At 36.3% G+C, this 25,219-nt stretch overlaps 1 protein-coding gene across 2 annotated transcripts in view; it reads right to left on the reverse strand.

Annotated features, from left to right (window-relative positions):
- The window catches only part of LOC306948731 (LIM zinc-binding domain-containing Nebulette), a gene marked incomplete at both ends in the record, with an annotated part of 234,835 nt that overhangs the window by 99,725 nt on the left and 109,891 nt on the right, over positions 1-25,219 (reverse strand). The window lies entirely within an intron of this gene.

Consider the following 25,219-nt stretch of genomic DNA (forward strand, 5'->3'; position numbering starts at 1 on the left):
CAAGATGTCTGCTTCTGTACCTGCAGCTTTTCTACAGTGGATTTTTTTTCCACAGTTTTGTAACAGACTCCATAAAGGTAAATATCTGCCATTGTGTAAAGTAATAAAGGTTTCACAGTAAAGCAAAGAAGTCCACCCATATGAATTTTTTCAAAGGAGTAGTGAAGCTGCTTAACACTATAATCAAAATTGCATGCAATAGGAAATGATAAATGCAAATTATCTATATAACTTAGAGGAAAAACATGCAAATCTATAATTTATGTTTACCAGAAATTGTCCCTAACAGTTTGAATAAACCAGAGATTGCTCCATACAAAGAAGCAGACCTGGTTTGAGTCCCTTTAGAAATACAATGCACATTCTCCTTAAACAAGTAGGAGATCATACACAAGTCACAGAAAAGTTATGCAAGAAATAGATGGAGAGGCAACGAGCAGGGATATTAGAGACAATCTCTGATTGTGCAGAAAAGCTCTACGCACACTCATGATTCTAGCTCACAATAAACAAATCATTTGTCTCTTAAGAGAAAATGCTTCACATTACAAACAAAAAGCAATCAATGTCTCAATGTTTATACCAATTACATAAAAACTATTGTCTTAACGCTTTCTAAGGGAAAATCTGTATCACTACAGGCAAACAAATTGGTAACAGAGGGTCAACACAAGCATTTATTGCCATTGCGAGAGTTGTATACTCACTACAGTATCTTAACACACACTCAAACCACCTCCTCTCTCTTTCTGGAGGACATTTAAATTGTACAGATTCAATACTCATCCACTTATTCTGAACACTAATCTTTTGAAAATCACTCTACATTTGAAGAAAAGCTAATTTGCATGAAAGTGCCAAGAGGCATATACAAAGTGGCAATTCATATACCAAAACAAAATTATGAAGTCTGTACAAAATGAATTGCACCCATTATCTATATAAAAAACAGATTATAACAGGACAATTTTTCTCTGTATCAAAACACTCTGAAATTGCAGATTAACAACTTAAGAAGTTTAATGCAGTTCCTGTATTATCCCACACTCCTTGAACTGTGCAATTTAGCAATGCATTTTTATCCTGTAGCACATCTGGCACAAAAGTCCAAGAAGCAAACTTCTTTCTTAAATTTCTACTTTTATAACTGAACGATATGAATTGTCTATTCCCGTCATCTTTTTTAATTTCACCATTCATGAAAAGTGAAAAGACAGGGAAATTTTTGCCTAAAATTTATCTTTTTCTTATAATTGTAGTTTTAAAAAATCAGACAGAAAAATTGAAGTGTTTTCTGAAAACATAATAGAAAAATCCAACATTAAAGACAAGCTGAATAAAGGTATGAATTAACACACGTAACATTATAAAGCCAGTATCTGAAAAGTAACTTCTCAACAATAATAGAAGCTTCTTCTGTGAATCTGAGCAATCATTAAGTATTTGTGATTCTCTCTTTTTATGAACATAAATAACTAGGAATTGTATGGAAAATTTATTTTGTATCTCTGAAGCATTCTGAAATCCACAATGAATTTGCTACAGAGGACAATTTCCTCATAGGTGGCCTATCTCTACTCTTGCATGTCTAGGTGCAACTGCCTGAAGAACCCTACCCTCAAATACTGTACAGCCATAAAACTCCTGAAGAAGGGTGTTCTGTACTGATTACCCCTACTACAAAGCTTGGAAATCATAATGCCCTCTGAAGTTGAAGAACGGCCCAAAACTGAAAGCTTTCTCTTACTTTGGGGGTGCTCTCAGCGCACTGATCAGAACCGTAGCTCCATGCTGAGGATTCAGCGTGGCAGGAGAAAGGCCACTCATTCCGAGCCACTGGAAAACTCTTCTGGGGTTCACCATTCCTATGAAGCAGGATCTATATTTGGCTTGGTACAGAATAATGAAAAAGGCCCAGGTAATATTTAAGGAGAATTTGCTGTCCCTTTTTGAGTGGACACATTTCTTTCATTCAGCATCAATTCTGCACTCTGTGATGCAGCACACTTTAGTCACAGCTTGAACAAAAACTCACAATGCACCAGCACAGTTTCTCACAACATTAAAATCAGGGATGAACATTAGGAGTGGAGAAGCCCTAAAGGCTGAAAACTTTTAATTATTTGTCTGAGCAACTCACATTACTCCCAGGCTCTTACAGACAGGGACTAGATTATCATCTTCAGCCTCACCCTTGCTGAAATTTTCTTCATGCACACAGCAAGTATAACAGCTTATACTGAAATTTAAGCTGATTGAATTAGCTCTGCCAAAACTTTGGCCTGGTGGCTCTTAAATCACTGTCATTCGTATGAGAAGTACTTTTGCTACCCACCTTATTAGTTTCCTCACTCCTCCCATCTAGTACTAAACATACTGGTGAAGTTTCACTGTACAATTATACCAACTCAGAAATTTATCATCACTTAAAAGAGCAATTCTGGCCTTTCACCTTGCCACATGACAAGTGCTAGCGTCCAGCATGGACAGATGGGAATATAGTCTGCACTGTCATGCTAGACACAGTTGTAGAATCTCTTTAAAGAGCAACACAGCAGTAGACCAGCTCCAAATGACTGTCAAATCACAGCCTGAAATACATTTTCTTGCCAGACACCAGCCTCCTTTCTATGTACAAAAGACCCAGTGTTTCATTTTTATAAATTTTGTTTTTTTTCCATCCCTAACTCCAGGCAAGTGTAGGCAAACCCCTAATGAATCTATCATTCTTTGCAGCAGAATGTAAATGATAAACAATATATTACAATCAACACATATCCACTGGAATTCCATCAATACTGGTTAATAAAAACAACTTTCCCACTTGCAGCAAAAAGGCATAACTAAATTCCAGCTCACCTGCCTGTTCAGCAAGCAGAACAAGTATGTGAATACATTAAAAGTCAATTGCAAAGTAAAAAGCAAAAGTGATCTCAGGACAAAAATCTACAGTTACCAATCAGCGGTGAGTCTGGGCACAACAGTCACTTTGAAGAGGAGTTTCTTAACTTCTGTTCCTTTCCAAATCCTACAGTTGCCCCACGTCTGCTGGGTTCACTGAATACACCCTAAGAGACTGTAACTCTTAAACATCACAGACATTGCTCATCTCTGTAAAGCCCTTCATCATGCATTACACCTTGCTTAACTCCTACATAATCACTAGAATTTCAAAGGAGGAAGTTAATTATTTATGTGCTGAAAGACCCAACAACAGTCTATGTAGAGAAGGCCTTCCAGCATGTTATTCCTCCAGTTCTCTCGGGCCTTGCAGTCAGCAAAGATTATAAACAAATGAAAGCAAAACGTATGCACTGACAAGAAAAGCAAGTTGGACATTTTAAAGGCTAGATACTCTGGGGAAGTTAGGTATGTGGTAAAAGAGCAAGTCAAGGGAAGCTACTTCAGCAGAAGAAAGTCTCATTTTCTGTACCCTGCAACTCACAGTGTGCACGTGTAGAAGGCACACCTAAAACATCTGAAAGACAACAGGAAAAAAAGATCGCTGTAGAAATGGGGAAAATATCAGGATGTTGCAACTCTTCCCTTCAACAGATGAGAGCATGTCTTTCTCATACAGATGTACACCCTGCTTGCAGCTTGCTTGCCCTTTTCTCTCACAACGCATTTTGCATTCCAAAGCCCTTGAGTTTGAGCCCCAAAGTCTGAGGATTGTAAAGCAGTCAGGCAGAGAACAAGGAGAATCTACAATCTTTCTCTGCAGAAAAGATCTAAAAATTGTTCAAGTCCTTTCACATGTGTGGAAGAAAATGCAGGTCTCATACATAACTACTTTGATGCTGAGCTGAGCAAGACAAAATAAGACTGCATTTAAGATGTCTGCTCACCGTAGTATGTAAAGGTATCTGATCTCAGCCATGTCACCTCCAGATAAAATCTTATCTGCATTTAACTGTCTTCAGGACTGTTATCAGGTCCAAGACTTCTGATATCTCTCCGTTATTAAAATGTCTCTACACAATACTAAAGCTACTTCCTTTTCACAGTTGAATGAGTAGTTGGCACTCAAACAGCTTGTTTTTCCAATCCCCAGGATAATTTATGTTGTCCTTCCTTGAATTCTGGGGAATAGAGAAGGGGAATACAGTGATTCCAAATCTACCTCAGCACATGGACGCAACATTCTAGTATCAGTCCTGATTCTCTGCAGTCAATTAGTCAATGCAGTAAATACATTCTTCTGCCTCTGCCCAGCATTGGTCTTACTGAGGATCTCTTTAAGCAAGCAGCCACATGTGGTCTAGTTCCAAGTACCTTTATGAAGGGGAATGGACATGCCTTTCTGCTTCATTCCAAATACACTGTAGTTTTTTATATCTCCTACATGTAATTCAAAAAATATCTAAATTAGAGAAAGAAATTGAATCAATAAGATTTTACTGATTTCAAATACAAATTCAACATGTAAAATGCAAGGACAAATTGGATAGGATCACATTAAAACCACATTCCATTGCGTTGAAATAAGATTACATTGGCAGAAGTTATCTTGGTTATAGCTAAAAACTACATCTTATAATGATTATTTATTTTTAAAACTTCATTATTTTTACATCTGTTAGCCATTTATAATGGACTCTTTTGCCTTTCTACATGCTTCTTATTTTGACAGGAATTTATATTCAGTATCAGCTTCTTGCCATCTTTTACATGAATGTTTCAAATTTCATATTTTAAACATATATATTATATGAATGTTTTATCACTGTTACTGTATTAGGAATTTAAGAGTGTCTAGAACTACCTCAGACCAGAGGTCCGTTTGGCCTCGTATCCTTTATTCAAGAACAGCTGCAAACATTAGTGAGCCTCAATAAGGACATGGGAAATATACGATACTTCCCCCGCTTACACGCTCCCTGACTCCAACAGTTTTCAGTCTGGTGTATTTCCTGAGCCTGGTGTGGTTTGCCCCATTCCACAATGGATATTTTTTCTAAATGCTTCCCCTGTCCTTGATCTAATATAAACTTCTTGCAATCATGTGATCATCTAGTAAAAATTCCATCATTTAATACTTTTCACAAAGAAACAATTCCTCTTGTTTGTCTTGTGCTTCTGACTAGTTTTCTTTGTTCCTAGTTCTTGTACTTGAAGACAGGGAGCACGGCCATTCCTTGTCTATCTTCTTTACTTTGTAGAGATCGTTCTTTAACGCCTTTATAAACTCTCAAACTTTTCCTAAGACTGGATTCATTCAATCTTCTCGATGAATTTGGTCAACTTTGATGCCCTTCCTGATCTTTTTTATTTACGTATTTATTTTAACTTGAAGGCCAAAGTCAAAAACATTATTCAAACCATGGGTGAATATGGGATTTTGACAAAAGGTATAATGAAGCTTTTCCTTTTCTATTGTTCTCCTATTTATTTCTAATATTTTATTTGCTTTTTTTTACATGTATTAAGCAGTGAGTTGATGCCATTAGACGGCATAATAATCAGGTCCAAGGACATTATTTTATAAACTACATACATGTATTTATGTGCACTTTTAACCTCATTTTCAATTTCATTATTCAGATACTCTCTATTATAATGGTTGTTGTGTTTTGTTTTTTTTTATAATCTTCATATTCTGCACTTGACTAACTGTGAATAAGTTACAGTTATCACAAACTTGTCTCAGTCACTACTTACTCCCTTGGTCTGCTTACACGTAAGTATAAATATATCAGTCAGTTAAATTCTCAGTTAATTCTTTTGCTTTCACAGCCTGCTCACCCATACTGACTAAAGGACTGGCTTGAGAAGCCAGTTAGATTTTGAAATCTGATAGACTTAGAAACTATCCTGAATTAGGTTAAAATGGGCTACTAAAACCTGCTTCCAAAGAGCTGTATAGGTTAGAAGTATCCAAAAGATTTTAAATGAATTTTAAAATATTTTTGTATTAGCCAGAAAAAAATTAGAAACAAGCTACTCTGGAACTTTCTTAACTTTTCTTACTTTTGTAAAACGTAAGATCCTCTATGCCTCCAATCTAGGACTAGCTTACCTTGAATGACCTCATTTTCCTTTAAGAAGGAAACAGAGTAAAGTGTCAGAAGGAAGAACGCAGACAGTTACAACAGAAAAATTGATGAATTACGCTTTGTTCACACATCCCTTCTGCACAGCCTTACATACAATCCACTCAACAGTTTACATGAGAGGTATTTTTGTGTGCAGATACTGACACGAAGGACTTTCATAGGCAAAAATGAATAGTGCTTTTTGAAAACATATCACAGATTTCTCACTACCCAGAAAACTCTCACGTTATCAATGTCTTTAATCTTAAGGTGCATTTTCAAAGCGAAGCTAAAAGGAAATTTTCTGCAAAGGAAAATTAATCTGTTGTTTGCTCGACATACATGACCTGCTAGTGGACTCCACATTAAAAATGCCTTCCTAGAAGAAAAGATATGTTTTTTTAATTGTTTTTCAAGACACCAACTTGGCTATTAGTACTTTTATTAATAACATTAACTTATTAAAGTTCCTTTTTCACACTCTGTCAAGCAGGTCACCACAAAGCAGCAGAGAAGGGGATTAATATCATCATTATCTAATATTACCTTTTAGTAATAGAATTCCAGCAAAATTTAATGAACAAAGACTGAGCCAGAAAATTGGGGTGGGAGGAGGAAGCATTTAAAAAGCTTTGACTTCCTCATGCTGACATAAGACTATTTCTAACCAACCTGCCAAAGCTACATATGTATGAGACAGAAGTGTGGAATACATCTGTGCAGGAAAGCACAGTCAAAGCAGAAATGTTGGCAAAACCATATGCAAGAACAAGACTGTCAGGATACTAATAAGAAATATGGTTTTAAAAGATTAAGGAGTACTCACAAACCGTCATTTCAGTAAGCAGTAACTCAGAACACCACTTTCAGTTTGCATTCAGAAAGCTATTATCTATAAGTGACTATAAGTTGCCAAGGCCTTTTGGAACAATGACTCTCACATAAATAAACTTTGTTTAGCGATTAAAAATATGTCTGTGTGTAGTGAAGTATCCTTAACTGCAATAGAATAAAGCGAACCATGCTTCCCATTGTCAGGCAAGATACAAACTTTAGTACATCGATCCAACAGTCCTTATGTTTCACGGCAAGAAAATCTAAAAATGTTAAGAAGTTGCCCTAGTAAATATTAGGAATAATGTGCTAGAATATAGCTACAGCACAAAGCAAAGGCAAACAGATTCAAACTACTACCAGGTCACTGAAATATAATTTTAATATGACCCTAAAAAAATTATTGCTAAAATGAACACAGCAGATGAAACAACTTAGGCCCCACTCAGCAATGCACTGCAATGTACAACAAGGTAAGTTGGAGCAAAAAGACTATCAGGATGTCCACTCATATTCTGGCTTGCACAAAAGCTAAAGGATTTCCCTTCACAATGATAATCTGGCAGGGCATTTGGGTCTGGTCACAGAGACCTACCAAGAGGTTTGGTCTCCTTCACCCTGACAAATAAAGTCTTTGAAACAAGTATGCAGATTTACTGCTTCACTAGACCAATAAGAATGAAATTCTGCTATTAAGTTGTATGGTATTTTTTAAATGAAAATAACAAACTTACATGAGATGAATTCCATCCTAACACATCCCACACCATTGAGATGGGTGGAGAAAATCTCAGGAGAATGCCACCACTCATGGAGCTGTCAGAGGACAAGCCCAGGTAAAAGAAGAAGGTATTACAGCTCCAGGCACATCAGTACATCTCATTGGCAAAATTGTCCATAGGTATCCACAGTTCAGGTCTCAGCAGGAAGTTACACCACTTCCTTCCAGATCATTCCATATCCCATCCATAGTTTGGATAGAGTTAAAATCACAAAAAGCAGCTTCTCTTTGAGGACAAGCTGTGATTTCTTGTCTTCTACTAGGTATCAGCAGAATAGAAGACACATACAAGCTCAATGTGTTTTCCAGGAGGTGGTGGAGTTGGACAAGACAAGGAGAGGGGTGACTTCAGTCTGGTAGAATAGTCAAATATCAGATCTCAACTGTAAAAGATATGGAAGACAATGAGATTTCAAGCTGTGGTCCTTCACTGGGACTCTACAGAGTGCTAGCCTATAAGAACAAATACTGATCACAAGCAATTAAGACACAGCTATTGAGTACTGGCTAACTGGGAGGAACCATCAGATCCAGAGCATCAGGATTTCTGTTCCTTCGCAAATGCTGAACCACAAAATGAAAGATAAAATACTCTATACAAAAATGAACAACATTGGCTATCTCCTAGCCAAGAGAGCAACCAAGAAGCACTGAAGGCTCCTGAAACCCAGTTTCTGACCATGGAGCCTCCATAGTTTTCAGGAGCAACTTCCAGCACATTAAGTTACAGCTAATAATATCAGACCCAAGTGTCTCTGACATATGTTGATTCTGCATGTGAATCCAGACCAATTTAACTGACTGTTTATCTAGTAGGACTGAAAAGGATGCTCAGCACATTATTTACCTCTAAAATTGAGAACTTCTGTGTGATTTCCATAAAAATGTGTATAGAATTAATTAATAACTTCATTGAATAATTCACTTAATGAATAATGTACACAGCAAGACCTGTGTTCAAGTTTTTCAGGCAAAACAGGGACTCAGATCTGACTTCTGCTGTGGCTCCTACCAACTGGGTGTTAACTACTCTGATTTCTCACTTTCCCTTCCTCCTGTTTCCTGCTTCCTTCTCCATGAAAAATGTGCTTGCAAAGTAAAATTATTTCAGTGGGAGATACATAGGCATAACAACATAGATCCAAAATGAGTACCTCAAACAATAGAATATCACATATTCTGAGCACAGAAAAAGGCTTATTATGAATAACTGAAAGGCTCCGCATATTGGCACTGCCATTGCAGCAAAAGCATTTGTGAAATGTCAGGACTTTTCAAAGCAAAAGGTTTTCAGGAAGTTCTTACTACAACTGGTCAAATGCAAGAACTATATTCATGTCCATAGTTATATGGCCATTAGTATAATTATCAATAATGACAGAATTTTAACGAGTTCTATGACTTCAAAATTTTATACAGTTTCATGTATTCACATCAAGAAAAAAATACAAGTACCTGCAATTTATAGGAAGTTGTATGAAACCAACAGACAAGAAATTTGACAGAGCTTATATTTGTGCATGATCTTTTTTTCTCAATATTCATTTGTTATATTGAGTGAAGGACTGAAAATCTTTGCAAAAAAAAGCTTCCCACTGGTATTTTCTGTGTTCTCCTAACACTTCCAACATCTTTCCCATTATTCAAGGAATCCATTATATAGTCATTCAAATTCTGTAATGCCTGAACTCTATGCTTGTAGCTTACACTGAAAAGGAAAAAAACAAGAATGTATTTAGCAGGTTTTAGGATCCTTGTCAGTTCACCTTGCAGAATGGGAAAAGAGACAATACGGTTGTACTGCTTTGAGTCTTTTTAGCACAAACATCTCAAAAATATACCTTTAGTATCTTTAAACTCACTAGTGAAGCATCACAACTACAATCAAACTCAGAAAAAAAGAATAAATTACCAGAGATTCAATGAGTAGCTGAACTTCTTTGCTTCCGTTCTTGAGAAGCTGTTTTCCTATTTTAGTGCTTTTATATTCTGATATCAAGAAGCTGAGCTCCATAGATTTTCACTTACAGCAGCAGCAACAGCAGGACTGTTAGAGCAAGCCCAGCTTCCAGAGAGTTGAACCAAAAAGAGAGAAATGAGATGGAGCGACCTGGATGGACGATCTTCCTTCCAAACAAAGAACATCGTTTGGAGGTTGTCTTAATCTAAAAATGTTACTTGTTTTTCAGCATTTTAATTCCAGCAAAATCCTCCCTGCTCACATCAGGAAAAGTGCTTTTGTCCAAATAATCATTTTTATTTGGGGAACTGATAGAACTACTCTGCACATACTATTTGTCTCTGTTCAGGAATAATTTTTTTTCTCTCTCTCTCGTTTTTGTTTTGTTTTGGTTTTTTGTGACTCCATTGAGAAGAACTTTTTTTTACCACAATTTTTTTTTTTTACCAGAAATTTTTTACCACCAATCTGAATCAAGTAATCTGTTGCTCAAACACACATAAAAAGCCTAGGAAGCAGGCAGTAGCTGCCAAGACAGTTAGGACTTCATGGGATAAAAATGACTGAATGTGATATCTGGAATAATAGGACAGGATTTAATATTACTCAATACAAAAATATGTTCTTCGGAGCATTTAAATTGCAAGATACAAATTTAATAGTTTAAAAGTGGCATATATGTGTATCTGGAACAACCATACAATGATTATGTGACACCACCATGGCCACAAGGAAAAGCAAATATAACACTAAAATGAATCAGGACAAAGTATATTTAAAATCTCTCTTACAATACTATGAAAATCACTCTGGTTTTCTGTGCTCAAAAGAGTTGAGTTCCCATAAAAAAAGGCAGAAGTGGGACCTTGTGGAACAGCAAGACTTCTGCAAGGACACATCAAGACTGCTTACTTGCTCAGCATCATATAGCAAAGTCTGAGAATTACACCTCTCACTAGGTATATATAGGAGATAGATGTGGCATGCAAACAAAAGACAGCTTTAGCATATGAATAGACATATTCTTGCCACGAATTTATTGTGGAAATTGGACTGTGGCTTTTACCTTCCATTAAGCAAAGTGAGAAAACAATGTTAAAAAAAAAAAAAAAAGAAAGGGTGGATTTGGAGTTTGGCAAATGTGTTAAGAAGTTTGCATGACATACTTGCCTGCAAGAGAGAGAACTAGAGCTGATGACTCAAGACACCCACTCTTGTACTGCCTCTCAAAATCTGCACATATAAACAATAACAACCAGCAGCCACACTAATCATCTGTTTTATCACTGTCATTAGAACTTGAAACAGTTTCCTAAAGGCCCTCAGTATCATTATCCACATTATGTACAAAGGGAACCAGAAGTGATGCAAATTGCCACAGGTAACAAGGAATGTCATCAGCAAAGTTAGATAGAAATAAATAGCAGACTTCTCAAATCCAGATGTACTGCAGTCTTAGTACAAAGTAGTATTGGTTGACCCCTGCATTAAATCACGTCTAAGAGAAACTAACAAACAAGCAGCATAAGATATAACCTGATTAGATACTGAAGGCCAGAAATCTCATTGGCTTCAAGATCAGGCTGAAAGCATGAATAACAAGATTTCTGTAAGGTGGTGCTGATGACAGCTGAGGACCTGACTCAGTGATTCTTTCAATGCAGTGCTCCTAATTGAAGTGTGTCAAAGTGCCCGTTAAACAGGAAATCCTTACTGAAAACCCTCGCTTTTGTCAGGCCTTGGAGAACTGCTAAGAAACTGAGCTGAGGAAACGGACCAGATCCTGTGCAGTACACTTTTTAGAACAGAAACTGAACACTGAACAGGATATGAAAATGAATGAATGCCAGTTTCACATTTTAACAGCCAGTTTTATTACTTTAACAGGGAGAGGACTGTGTGCTTCAGCTCTCAACCCTCACTTTTTTTGGAGCCAATGTCAGAAAAGGTCATATTACAAAATATAAACAAATTACTAATGTGGATCACATTTCCTCAGACTGCCCATGTTCTTCAAGATTTTCTAGACCATATCTTCTCCTACAGAAAGAAGCCTATCAACTCAATCCTAAGTTTCATTTACACCTGTGGGATATACTCTGCTCCCAAGTCTGATTCCTACATCTAGTACATATTTATACAGAGCTCCCAAAGCAACAATAACCAGTACATTTCCATTTCTGGCTACCTGCACCATATCTACATACACATACATACACAGTGGGTGCTTATCTTCTACGGATCCAAACTCAAAACACACAGGAAAAGTCAGTTCTTACATGTAGTTAATGCTGCATGTCATCCCTAAAAGTTTCGGCCTAGAATATCAGAGATGTGTGAGCAAAAACCTATTCATTTCCAAAGTTATCTGAGTTACATACCATTAACATTTTGAGGCTCTATCAGCTGCAGCCTGGTGCTCTAGTTGTGCACCAAGCTTCCTTGTTAGGGGTCTCTGACCAGGCTAATTTTGCATGTGGCAATAACCACCTAATCAATTCATGTCTTTCTAAATCTTAATGGAGCACCTGCACATCCAGACATGAATCTTCTTCCTGACATTCTCCACAAACATAAATTACAAGTTTACTGCACAGTCCAGACAAGCCTCAGTGACCCCTTGAAAGGGCAAACAGAGGTCATGCAACAATCTGATTTTCAGGATCCAATTCTTCCACCCTTCCACTTTCTGAATTTTAAAGCCTGTAGTTATAGTCAGTATCACTTTAGAGTCCAACAGGAATGCAGCACTGAAGTGACAACTAGTTCCTAGCTAGGATAACATAAGAAGTGTTTCCATTAGCAGGTATTGCAGCATAATAGGGACAGACGTAGAATAAAACAGTTGGTGCTGAGTGCATAAACTCCGTATTCTATGGGAGATGGGAGTAGCTGTGGAATACCTCAAGTCTGGTCTGAAGGACTGTATATGTTCTAACAGCTAGAGCATATCACTCAGTTTAGTTTCAGTTGTAATTGCTCCACTTTGTATGCTCTAATTAGGGGATACACTTGAAAATCACACTTCCAGACAAAGCTAAAATGCCATCTTACTCTTGAATATCTGATCAGTTAACTGAAGTGGCTGTGTGAGAACACTGGTGGTTATTCTTTGCTTTAAAAGGCTCTTAATACCTTTAAATACCTAGCAGCCTTCACCTCCGCTCAGTCTTACTACATCGTGTCTAGTTTCCAAATACCTTAATAACAACACTCAAAAAATAACACCAATAAGATCTACATAGGTAAGGACTATCTGTCATATCCCAGTTACATTTGCATCTCAGTCATCTCTTCAAAAAACTGTCGTTCAGGGCTCAAAAAGGCTTTCCAGTCCATAACAGAAAGTAATGGAAAGACCAGAAGAGAAATCAGATGTCATGAGAGAAGTCATGTTTTTCTTTCAAACACAATGCCTGAAAATTACTCTCCACATTCCTCACTCTTACCTTTTAAGACAGAGTAAAGAATCAAATTCTCCTTTCCTGTTCCATGCTACCTGTTACTTTATATGCATATCCCACTTGGCTTTTTGTTCATACAGAAAGCTTAATTTTCTTTTGTGACTTCTCAGTATCTACCCCTTTTTGAGACACACCAATTGTTTAATCTTCAATCCCTCAACACCGAGCCTTTCATATCTTTTGCCATAATCTTCAGAGCCAATAATTCTGCTAAATTTTCTATCACCACCAAGCTTTTTTAAGCCTTTCCACCATAAACTTGTAATTTTCTGATGAAAAGGAACCCAACTGCTAATAATTTCTCGACTCAAGACAGCTTGCCAGCTATTATCTGAGCCAGAACCACATGCTGCACAGAAAGGAATGTTAAACAAAAGGCAATGCCAAACAAGTGACCTCATTCCATGCCTGCTGCTCTTGCCCTGCTCATATCTACAGCCCTCTCTGTACAGGTAAAGAACCCTTTGGTCATTTCCCTTGTGCTCACAGCACTGAAGACAAGGGTAACCCAGCCCACATCAGAGCAAGTCTTCCTGCTGAGCAGACAAGAAAACATGAGGTGAGCTGGATACACCTTCTCAGGTTCCCTGACTCCTTAATTTCCTATTAGTGGTGCCAGTAGGAACAGTGCTACCAAATGGCTCCAGCTCTGTTCAATACACTAACAGCCCTGAAGGCACTTATATCTTGCCCTGATGCGCATGGTGGATCTTACCACAGCTTCCTCATATTCCAATCTTCCTTCTTCCTCAAAGATCAAATCTGTTGTGCCAAAACTCACACCAACCCTACTATTCTTCTCAACCATATACCTACTCATTTTCTGGAAATTGGGAACTGTTACACTATTATGCCAAATTCTATTTTAAAAAAAAAGTTAACATCACCAAAGACATGACTTTGAAGTATACTTCACTTCTTAAGACTGGAAAAGGGTTGGACTGGCCAAAATGATTAGGGTTTCTATTTATGCCATCATTCTTTAACGGAGAAAGGAAGGACAGATACAAAGCAGGGGCAGCAGGACTGAGGCTCAGTAAGGCTGAAGACAACCAGCCTTGAAGTTCAAGATAATCACCATTCAAATATCATTTTCTTCAGAATGGTCTTCCCCAACAGCCAGTATTTAGCCATACAAGCTTACTAACTTACTAAATGTGAAAAGACAGGAGGAAAAAAAATAACTCAAGGCTGATCTGAAAAAATGCTTAAAAGATTTACATTAAAATACTGTGGTTGCTAACAGGAGGAGTAAATTGGCATAAGACAGAGAAAGAACTTAAAAAGGAGTAAACAAACATTTCTGAAACTAAACCATTATTTGAACAGAACTGAAACAGTTAGAAAGCAATACTGTGATAGTCTAATCTGTTTTTTGGAAAAGTAAACTCAGTCTCTGTGATCTCTGTAGACATAAGCAGAAATGTCACATGCAAACTTTGTCTACTTCCTCTCATGTCAGGATTGTTAAAAAGTTTAATCATTACACTTACTACAGTGCTGGCTTTGTCACAACTAATGCAACTACTGACAGCCTAAGGAAATCACAGACACATGTGTTAACATGTAAAAAAATAACTGAGTGCCACAGAGGACCAGATTCCCCTGCTGTCAAGGTCAATGAAGTCTGTGAGCATTATAGGGGTGAGACATTCAAATCTCCAGGGATCAAGATTAAAGATGGTATTAGCTTTAGAAGAAGTAGAGCATCTTGTTCTTCAGCAGGAGGTTTACTGCATAAGATGCTGCCTTAGCAACTGATGTGCAGTACAAAAACATCAGATAAGGCTGAATTAAAAGCTGCAATGAAATGGACAACATAGGAAAACGAGGAAATTAGGAATTGTCTTTTCCTTACAAGCACTTAACTACTCAAGGATCTCTGGAGTTACTAAGTCCTGATGTTCAAATTTTGGGCTAATTAATTTTTTGGCATTCTAAAAACTTAATTAGCTCCCAAGTTGAGTTACTGTGGAAGGACAATTTATTTCATTTTCTTTTTTACTGTATGTAAAACAAGGGCTTCAAAAATACATTCTCATTAAAAATAATGAGTGATTTTGATATCGCTTAAATATATTCAAGTGACATTGGAAAAAACCTGGGGGAAGGAGAGATCATAATTGTTTAGTTGCATAGTACCATAAAAGAAAAAGCCAAAACCATACATTTAAACATCAGAAACCTTCCAAATAAACCAAGTCTTGAAGTCACCTGCATTTTAAGACAAAAAAACTTCAGTCAGATAAGAGATTGATGCTTACAACAGTTGCTAAAGAACACTTTTTATATTTGTCTTCATTACAAACTGATTTTTTTGTTGTTGCATAAACTGCAGTACAAAGCAGTGCATGTGCTAGTCAGTACTGGAGCAAAATGTGAAAAGAAATTAACTGTCAATTCCGTGCTTATACTTACATAGCTGTTTTAGACTCCAATTAGGATGTTCAGTAAGTGCATATTAACGTAAGGTTTTACTTCTGCATCTGCTGACAAGAAACAGTAATTGCCATGGATTAAAATGAAATTCATTAAACACTGCACTATATATTTGAAGATTATTTAATTATTTCTTAAATTGCTGATGTTTTTCATAAGAAATTTGCCCTGCTACTTAATCTGAATATTATATCATAAAAAGAAGGTAAAACAAACTAGATACTTCTTTTTTATTATTATTTTAAACAGAAAAAGCCCAAGAGGTATTCTTCTAGATTGGAGACCACCCTAAATTAAAGTGCATCTTATGTATGGATGTGTATGCATCCCATCAACTCAAACAGAGGTGTAACCAAATACAGGTTTAACAATATCAAAGTAGAATTTACTAGTGCCAGTGACATAAATTAATACAATGACTTCAAAGAAGTTCTGAAGTTGAATGACACAGTTCTAACCTAACACAAACATGTGTTTTAATTATTTCTCTGTAATACTTACCTTTGTTGCTGTTTTTCAAAGGGAAAACATATCAGAACATCTCTAATCTCTATCAAGAAATTTAGATGACCAGTTGATTCAATTCCCCTTAAAGTCTACAGGTTTGCATCCAATTTACAACTAGCATTCATTTCTCATGCATGAGTTGATCCATTTAAACTGTAATTTATTAAATTCTAACCTTCTATTTATTAAATGCTAACCTTTAGGTACATCTCTAGATGGTTTGTTTTATTTCCATCACACAACTCCATTTATACTGTCAATACAGTTAGCAAGGTTACTGTCATTCTGTCAGTTTTATTTATTTCAATTAGAAATTGAAATAGAATCAGAAAGACTATTCTATTCTCTGTTGGAACATCACTGAAAACTTTTAGAAACTTTGGGATATATTTTAACGCTTCATAAAGCTCAACAGTTTTTGCAATCACTTAATTTCATATGAAAACAGTGATACAGAAGAAAATAAGGAATATTAACAGTAATTTCTTATATTAAAAAGACTTCTGAAACCGCAGGGAAAAAAAATAATCATAAAGCATTACTATCCATTAAAAAAAACCTTATTTTTAAATAGAGTGAAAATGTTTTTTTTCTGATCGAGTCTAAGAACAAAGCCAGATGGAATAAGATTATTTTAAAAGCACCTATAAGAGTGTCACATCTGCTTCCTTCAACTACCACAGATCCACTTAAGCTAAAATATTTCCTCTCACATCTCTAAGGACAGTTTCAGTCTCACAGTTGAGAGGATTCTTTGAGCAGTTTTCACTGCTCACTGTTGAGCTGTTGAAAGAGATCCTTCACCAGCAGAAATTGTCCCAAGGTCACATGCCATTCAAGCCCAAATACTCAGCTCTGACAGCCAAGCAGTTCCATTTTAGACAATTTGATGATACAGAGGTGTTTTTTTTTCACATATTTGTAGCTTACCATAATTTCACTATACATTTGGGTTTAATATTTCAATGGACTTACCCAAACACCCATCTGAATTTGCACACCTAATGATTTTACAGGCAGTTTGGGATATAATAGCTGAAACTATCCACTGATGACCATTATAAATTCCTGCTTTTAACACTAACAGCTTTTCCAAATACAGTTGCCTCTCTTGGGCACAATTCTGTTTTCCAGATACTGATTGGTAAAAATCTTCCCGTTCTTTCTGTTGAAAAGTTATGCATCTTTCCATTTGTGTCATAAAATAAGTCATCTTTCAACATGTTACTGATACATTCTAAAGCTTTTCCCGCTCTGAACCAGGTAGCTGATCTTTAGCAGGTGAAGAGCATCACCTTGTTATGGATGGATACTGGCTTTACTACACCCATGGAATATGACCTAATGTGACTTACTCATGCAAATTTTCCTGTTTGCTACATTATTCAATTCTACCTGTACTGACAGATCCCTACACAATTACTGTAGTGAGTAGATGACCATCCAAAAAGTATTCTTCATCTTGGCATTTTAGAGTCAAAAAATTACTTTTTTTTTTCCCACGTGTTTGGATTTATTGTCATACACATCACAGGGATTAAGAAAACTGGGAGACTGGGAGAAGGGTATGTGGACAGTGAAAGAAGTCAGTGTCACTCTGGTGCAACAGGACCACACTGCTCCAGATTCTCAATGATTCCCTCCTTTCCAGTAAATAGCTGTAAAATTCCTTAGCAAAGGTGTTCCTCTCTCTGCCTCTAATGGACAGCCAAAATAGAAGGCAAGGGTTTACTCTGGGACCACTCACTGGTTAAATGTGAATACTTTAATCTCTATGGTTTAGTTCTTTATGTAAATAAAGCTGCATAAAAGAGCATTCCACCACCTTCCCATTTCTTAAAACATACTGAAAATAATTTGACTCCATACAGTAAAGAAGTGAGAAAGAAGCTTTAAGGAAAAGTCCAGAAGGAAGCTACTGGTTGTTCTCACAGGAACATTTTATGGTGTAAAGGATATTATCTGGCACAGTAAAAATATAATAAATGAAAAAGTATCACAAGGATGAATGCTTGTTGACTACTCTACATTCAGAAAAAAGTAGGAAGAAGTGAAGAGAGCAAGAGGCCATTATATAATTTGATCTTTTACTGAAAATGTAGGAAAAGAATTACAAAAAGAATACAGGAATTACAAAAAGAATACAGGAGCTGATTTAATATAGTATTTTCCTAACTTTAATAATACTTTTATATAATAATAATGATTATTAATTAAAGATTTTTTCATAGAATCATAGAATTATTAAGTTGAATATACACTGAAGTTTGAAAAGCATCCTCAAAGCTCTCCAGCTGATCACTTAGCATGATTTCTGTCTAAACAGATATGAAAGGTGGGCCCAGGTGAACCTAATGAGGTTCAACACAGCAAAGTGCAAGGTTTTGCACTTGGGCTGGAGGAATCCCAGGCATCCATACAGACTGGAAGGAGCGGTCCTTGAGAGCAGCCCTGCAGAGAAGGACCTGCGGGTCCTGATGGATGAAAAACTGAACATGAGCCAGCAATGTGCCCTTGCAGCTCGGAAAGCAAATGGTATCCTGGGCTCCATCAGAATAGGGGTGGCCAGCAGGGACAGGGAGGTGATTGTCCCCCTCTACTCAGCTCTTGTGAGGCCCCATCTGGAGCACTGCATCCAGGTTTGGAGCTCCCAGTACAAGAAAGACAGAGAGCTGTTAGAGAGAGTCCAGAGAAGAGCCACAAAGATGATCTGGGAGCTGGAGCAACTCTCTACAAAAACAGGCTGAGGGAGCTGGGCTTGTTCAGCCTGGAGAAAAGAAGGCTGCAGGGTGACTTCATTGCAGCCTTTCATAAAGGGAGCCTATAAACAGGAGAGGAGTCAACTCTTTGAAAGGGTAGATTTCAGCAGGACATGGGGAAATGGTTTCAAGTCAAGGAAGGGAAGATTTAGGTTGGATGTCAGGGGGACGTTCTTTACTATGAGAATGGTGAGGTGCTGGTGAGGCTGCCCAGAGAGGCTATGGATGCCCCGTCCTTGAAGGTGTTCAAAGCCAGGTTGGATGGGGCCCTGGGCAGGCTGGTCTAGTTTTAAATGGGGAGGTTGGTGGTTGGTGGCCCTACCTGTGGCAGGAAGATTGGAGATTCATAATCCTCAAGGTCCCTTCCAACCTGGGCCATTCTGTGATTCTGTAATGTGTTCAGTCACCATACAAATTTCTGAAAGTTACAGAGTATGTGAAGCTATATAAGAATCTGTTTGCAGCAAATATTCACTGTCATCTAAAATTAATGTGATTCATTTTCTAAGTCATTTCCAAAGCATTTATCAGGACTCTGCATTAATAAGAAGTCAAAATACTTCAACACAAAAGTAGCAGAAAGCCGAAAGACAAGCGGGCTTCTCAGAGTCTCTATTTGTATGCATATATAAAAAGCAAGACTAGAAGAGGAACCCAGAACTGGGACAAGGTTGGAAATGACTCTTTACATGTATGTTTTACTGCGTAAGAGCACAGTAGAAGTTCCATCTTCTTACAGAGGTACACTTATGTTAGGAATAGGAATTACATATTCAACATCCTATCTTCCAATCAGAAAAAAAAGTGGTTGAATACAAGTGTTATTTGTTTAATTACATGAGTTACAGGCAGCATATTTGAAATGCAGTTGTGTGGAATTAAACCAAAAACACACTAAGTAATTAATAGCTCTTGAAGTTGCATTAAACTGTCAAGGGAAGAAGACAATCAGCACCATTGCGAGCTGAGTTTTGCATGTCTGCTTCATGCATGCAGCAGTTCATAAACTGCTACTCCTGTTATGTAAAAAGATACAGTTGTCATATATGATCATATGCATATTTTATAAATGAAACAACAAAAATCGTGCTTAGTAATATAGAGGCAGTCAGATCAGTATGAATCACATCAGAAGCACTGAAAATCCCAGCACTAAAACAATATAAGCTCTTTTTGTGTGCAGTTTAACATGCTTACCCAGTCTCTTTGTTGATGTGCCATGGTTGGCTTTGTGAAATGTAGACATTCATGTTGCAATCAATTTTTCTTGTTTCCTTTCATGCTATTCTTCTCCTTCACTTGAGTTCAATGCAGGGGAAAAGTCCTTAGAGACAAGTATCTGCAGGCATTACACCATGAATACTACAAATGAAAATCCAGGCCTTGTTCACAGCATCTTCTGCCAATTTTCTCTACAGTCTGTTTTGGCAGTTTGAGAGACAGCCTTACATTTGAGCAAGTAAACTGGTTGACCAACTGTGCCAATACATTCCAAAAATGGAGCTATGTCTCAGTATCTGTTAGGACCAGTTTCTAATTACAGATGTGCAGAAGTGCACAAGTACAGTAGTAACACGACTTTAATTCCTCCTTTGGTTTTATACATGTATATATATATATACGCATATACATTTATGCAATATATATATATATATTAATATATATAATATATATATATATTAATATATATATATATATATATATATATATATATATATATATATATATATATATATATATATATATATATATATATATAATGTATATATACATATACATTTGCACCACATCTGAGGCCATGGCCAATTCTTTTTCTTCATGTCTTTTTTCCAAAAAAACGGATGTTTGGTCCTCCATCACCTCCCTTGAAGCTGTATAAATTCAACTGAAGGCAGTTAACGCTTAATATAAAAAAAAAAAAAAAATTGAAGCATGCAACATTTCAAAATCAAAGACAGTGAATATGTAGCATTGCAATCTCTCATATTCAAATTCAAAAGCCTTTAAGAATGTTAGAAGGTTTTCATTTGCAAAATTCTACTGAATATCATCAAAACATATATACCTAAGAAAAATGGAATTTTACACTACAATTCAATTGTATTTTAATTTAATGTTTGAAATTATTTTCATACAAATAATCAAAGAGTTCTGTTAATTTACTCTTTGGAATTACGATGAAATAAAACTAGCTGGCTGTATTTGCAGCTTTAACAAAATCAATTGTATTTGGGTTCACTAACATCAGTGCAGAGCTCATCTCCCTCTACATAGAGAAATGATAAAATTATCTTCTCTTTGATAAGGACATTCCTTCTTCATATAAGGTCTTAACCAAAGTGGAATACCTTAGAAATACGCTTTGTAAACCAACTCTGATCTGTTTTCTTATATTCCTTTTTTACCCTAAGGCACAGTTTCCAGTTTTACATATAATTTATACCTGCTGGAAATTTACATATAAAGAAATTGCAAGACCACATTTTGCAAATTTTGCTATCTTCCTCATATGCAAAAAGGGCACAGACATAAGCTGCTTGCTACTTGCTTCCACATGATTTAAGGTCATATTAGCATGAAGGGGGAAGTGAGAAATATCTATACAGGGACTCAGTGTAATGAGGACAACCCCTATGAAGGCTTCCTTGTACCCTTCCAGTAATACAATCTAACAAGACTGCTATTCAAGAACCGGCCTGTATCTTAGTGAAAGCTTCACATCACCTCAACTTCTACGGACCTTTCCTTTGCTGTACACTGTACAGAGATTTACCAGGAACAGATTTAAAATTTTATCACAAAGTATAAAACAGGCTTCAAACCATACAGCTGGACATAAAAGTATAATAAGTTGCAGCTCATTGCGATGAACTGTTTTAAGTGTTTAATTTCCCCAAAGGAAAGATTATTAGATTGAGCGCCTACTTCTTCATTTAGCCATGTGTTATGAGAGATCAATAAATAGATTTTTGCCATCTTTAATTATTCTGTTATTTTACCACGTTAACCTGGAAGATCAGTTTACAGTTAGCCTATCGGCAAAATCACCTATCAAAATACATTTGTTGTTTTGTTTGTTTTTTTTTAATCTTGAGAACACTTGCATTCATAATCAAAATCCTATCTCTCAAAGTTCTAAATAGACAAATAATACCACTAGGTTTTTAACAAAGTTAGCACATTTCCCTACATGAACAGCATAAGTTTTGTTTATATTAACACGCCAACATTTTGTTTGTATTCAGTGCCAAGAAACTTCATTTGCAGCAGAAGTGATGAAAACCTTATATTTGAAATAACTGGGGACAAAGACAACATACAGTAAACTATAAGCATTTTCACATACATTAATTAATATAATGTTTTCCTTTTTTAAAATGCCTGCTCAGCCATAGAAAGGAAGTCCTACAAACTCATCAATAAAAAAAGCTGCTTAGTTTATGTAGCATTCTCTATATCAATCAAGACTAGCGTGCTTGTATGCCTGGCTTACACCTCTCAAGCTAGCTCATTACTAAGCTGCAACAGCTGTAGATTGCAGTAGCTGATCCTGAAAGTCCTAGAGAGGCTTTGTGATTCTAACAAGCATGCTATACATCCACATAATTAGGTTTCTAATGCTAAAAAGAATAAGAAACATGAGAGTATATTTCTTTCTTTTCCAAGAAATCCCATTCTGTTTTTGATACATCCACCATGCTATGAAACAAATTCCATTAGTTTGGGCTAAGTCTTCAGAAGTCATATTGCTGGTGGCAAAATAGCAACTGAACTCCAACCTCCCTCCATCAGTCCACTCTTCTTCCACTCCCCCTGCTCTCTTCTCTATCATAGGCTTTATATTGATAGCATAAGATATTCTTTCAAAGATCAGAGTGCTACATTAGTTTTAATCTACCTTTCAAAACTTATTACCACAGCAAAAGACAATATTTTAAAAAGGTTTCCACTAGATAATACCTATCATTGTTATTTATTTTCATCAAAAATAGCTAAGTACTTACCCCTCAAGGCAGCGGCTACAATTTTGTTTCAAATAGGCTCTTTGAGAACTTTCTAATACTTCAAGATGAAATCAAAACAAAACTGAAAATTAAATATATATACATATTAGCATTCTTCTATTTTGCTACATATAAAAAGAAAAATTATTTTAAAATTATTAAAGTGCTTACCTCTCAATGTCTTGTACCCTTATTTAGATCCTTAGTCCATGATGTATACTGTTTATCTGCTAAATATAAAGGCTACTCTGTGTGGAATGCATTTCTATACTACAGGAATTTGCTAATTAGATTCAAGTTGTGGTCAACGCAGAATTGTCTTTCTAGGACGTAAGGCTATAAATCAAATGAGATTAATTTAAAGAAATGTAAAGAAAATGCAATTTCCTTTATAATGCACATTTTTAAATTCCATTTTATCTAGATTAATTATTTCTAATAAAGTCCATGACTTAAAATCTGTGTCACCCACACACATCAAGAAAATAAAACAACTCTGTGTTAAGACTGGAAGGAACAAATTGGCATTGTTAAGGCTGGGGTAGTCAGGAATGATCAGAGAAGAGCTGAATATTGAAACAGGAAAAAAAAAAAAAAAAAGTTTTCACCTTTAGAAAGATATTTCTGGGTCTGGAAAGGCAGATAAATATGTTTTATTCTAGTGCCAGACAGCATCATGCATTATGCAATAAGGTCTTCTGCTAAAAGAGTAAACCCCTTATCCCAATCCAAAATAGAGCTGGGGAGAAAACTGTTTCCCATCTCACAAAACATCCTGAATTTGGCTTTAATTTTCCAGATTTCAACAATGGAAAACCCAATTTGCTTTGAACAAGAGAAAGAGTATGTAAGTGAGCTGTGTCATACCATCCTAAGTGCTGATGTTGAGGGTACTAGGCTTAGAAGATCTAAATTAAATTTCTTGGTTCACCCATATCCAAAAATGAATACCATAGGCCTGTTGTAGGGTACCCCGCTTGACCTTTCCTAACAGAGCAGTTCCACACAAGGGATTAAGCATTTGAGCACTGCTCGTTTCATCTCCTTGATGTGTTCCAGAACTATTGCACACGAAAGAATCACCCCTGCTCTAAGAAGCTATGTAGGTCATGTGAGGACCTAAGTTAAGTTCCTGGTCTGAATAAAAATGTAGCTGATTAAAAGCAGGGACTCACTGAAGTTTCCCAGATCCCAAACTGAAGTCTTAATGGCCATGCTTTTTGGCACTCTGAAGGATGCATCCTTCTGTCTCACAGATCAGAAATTTCAGTTGGCCCCAACATTAACATAAGATATGAGCTTATCTACCCACAGGATCATCTGCACAGCTCTTAAATTAACTGCCCTCCCAGATGGCCAAGGCTCCAGGAAATGAAACCTCAATTTTTCACCTCAAAGACCAGCTCTGGACATCAAAATCTTAAGTGGTGAAGATTTCAACAGGAATGGAATATCTCCATTGCTGTGACAAATTCCTATTATTTAGTGAGTTTTTTCCAATAAATTCCCAACTTGAAAAATATTTTTCTTTCAAGTAAAAAAAAAAAAAAAAAAAATTTCATTTTCTTCTCATAACCATAATTGCAATCTGATACCATGCTAGCATTTTATCACTAAAAATGATTTTGAAAAAAAATTGTAAAAAAAAAAAAAAACCCACAGCAAAGTTCTAGTAGAAGCAGAACAACTGGAGAGAAATTAGGAAAAAACAGTAGTATATATTCTGTATGTTCCTAGTGCACACTGGTTGTTACCTGCTTTACATGTATCATAAATTGCACTATGTGTCACCCAATCCTCCATCGTGTAGAGAGTTAAGTGTATTACAAATGAATACAACATAAAAAACTTTTTCAGTGAAAATGTAACTCAGGAAAAGTCCTATTTTTAAATATTCCACTCTTGAAAGCACTCTGCATTCACTTTCTAAGCTACTGAAACATGTGGTGAAGGTTTTCTATTTGCCATTGCCTTCTCAATGTGTGAACACTGTCTTGCATGTATTTTCTTTTAAAACTCAGCATTAAAGTTTTATTTGATTTTTGAAAGCTTCATCTTGCAGGTTAAGATTCGACAGCCCCTGCTAAAAATAAAAAAAAATCACTTGGCAGCTTATGTTATTTATATAACATAATGTATTTGTATATCTAAATCAAAGATACAAAAGTATTCTTATTTCCCAGCAGAGTATTGAAAAAAAAAGAAAAAAAAAAGTGTAAAAGCATTTTGGTATAGAAAGTACTATGAGCACACTTGATGAAATCTGGAGAGGTGAACACACATTGCCAATGTGCTGTACAAGTCCACAGCATAAAGTTGCACACACTTCAAAATCTAGCATACACAAATCACTCACCAAAATCAGATTCTTCACTCTCACAGACTGCATCAGAAACATCAACAAACACTCCTTTTCTCAGACACACTATTTCTCCA

This window comes from Tetrao urogallus, assembly GCF_951394365.1.
Source record: "Tetrao urogallus genome assembly, chromosome: 7".
NCBI classification, from domain to species: Eukaryota; Metazoa; Chordata; class Aves; order Galliformes; family Phasianidae; genus Tetrao; species Tetrao urogallus.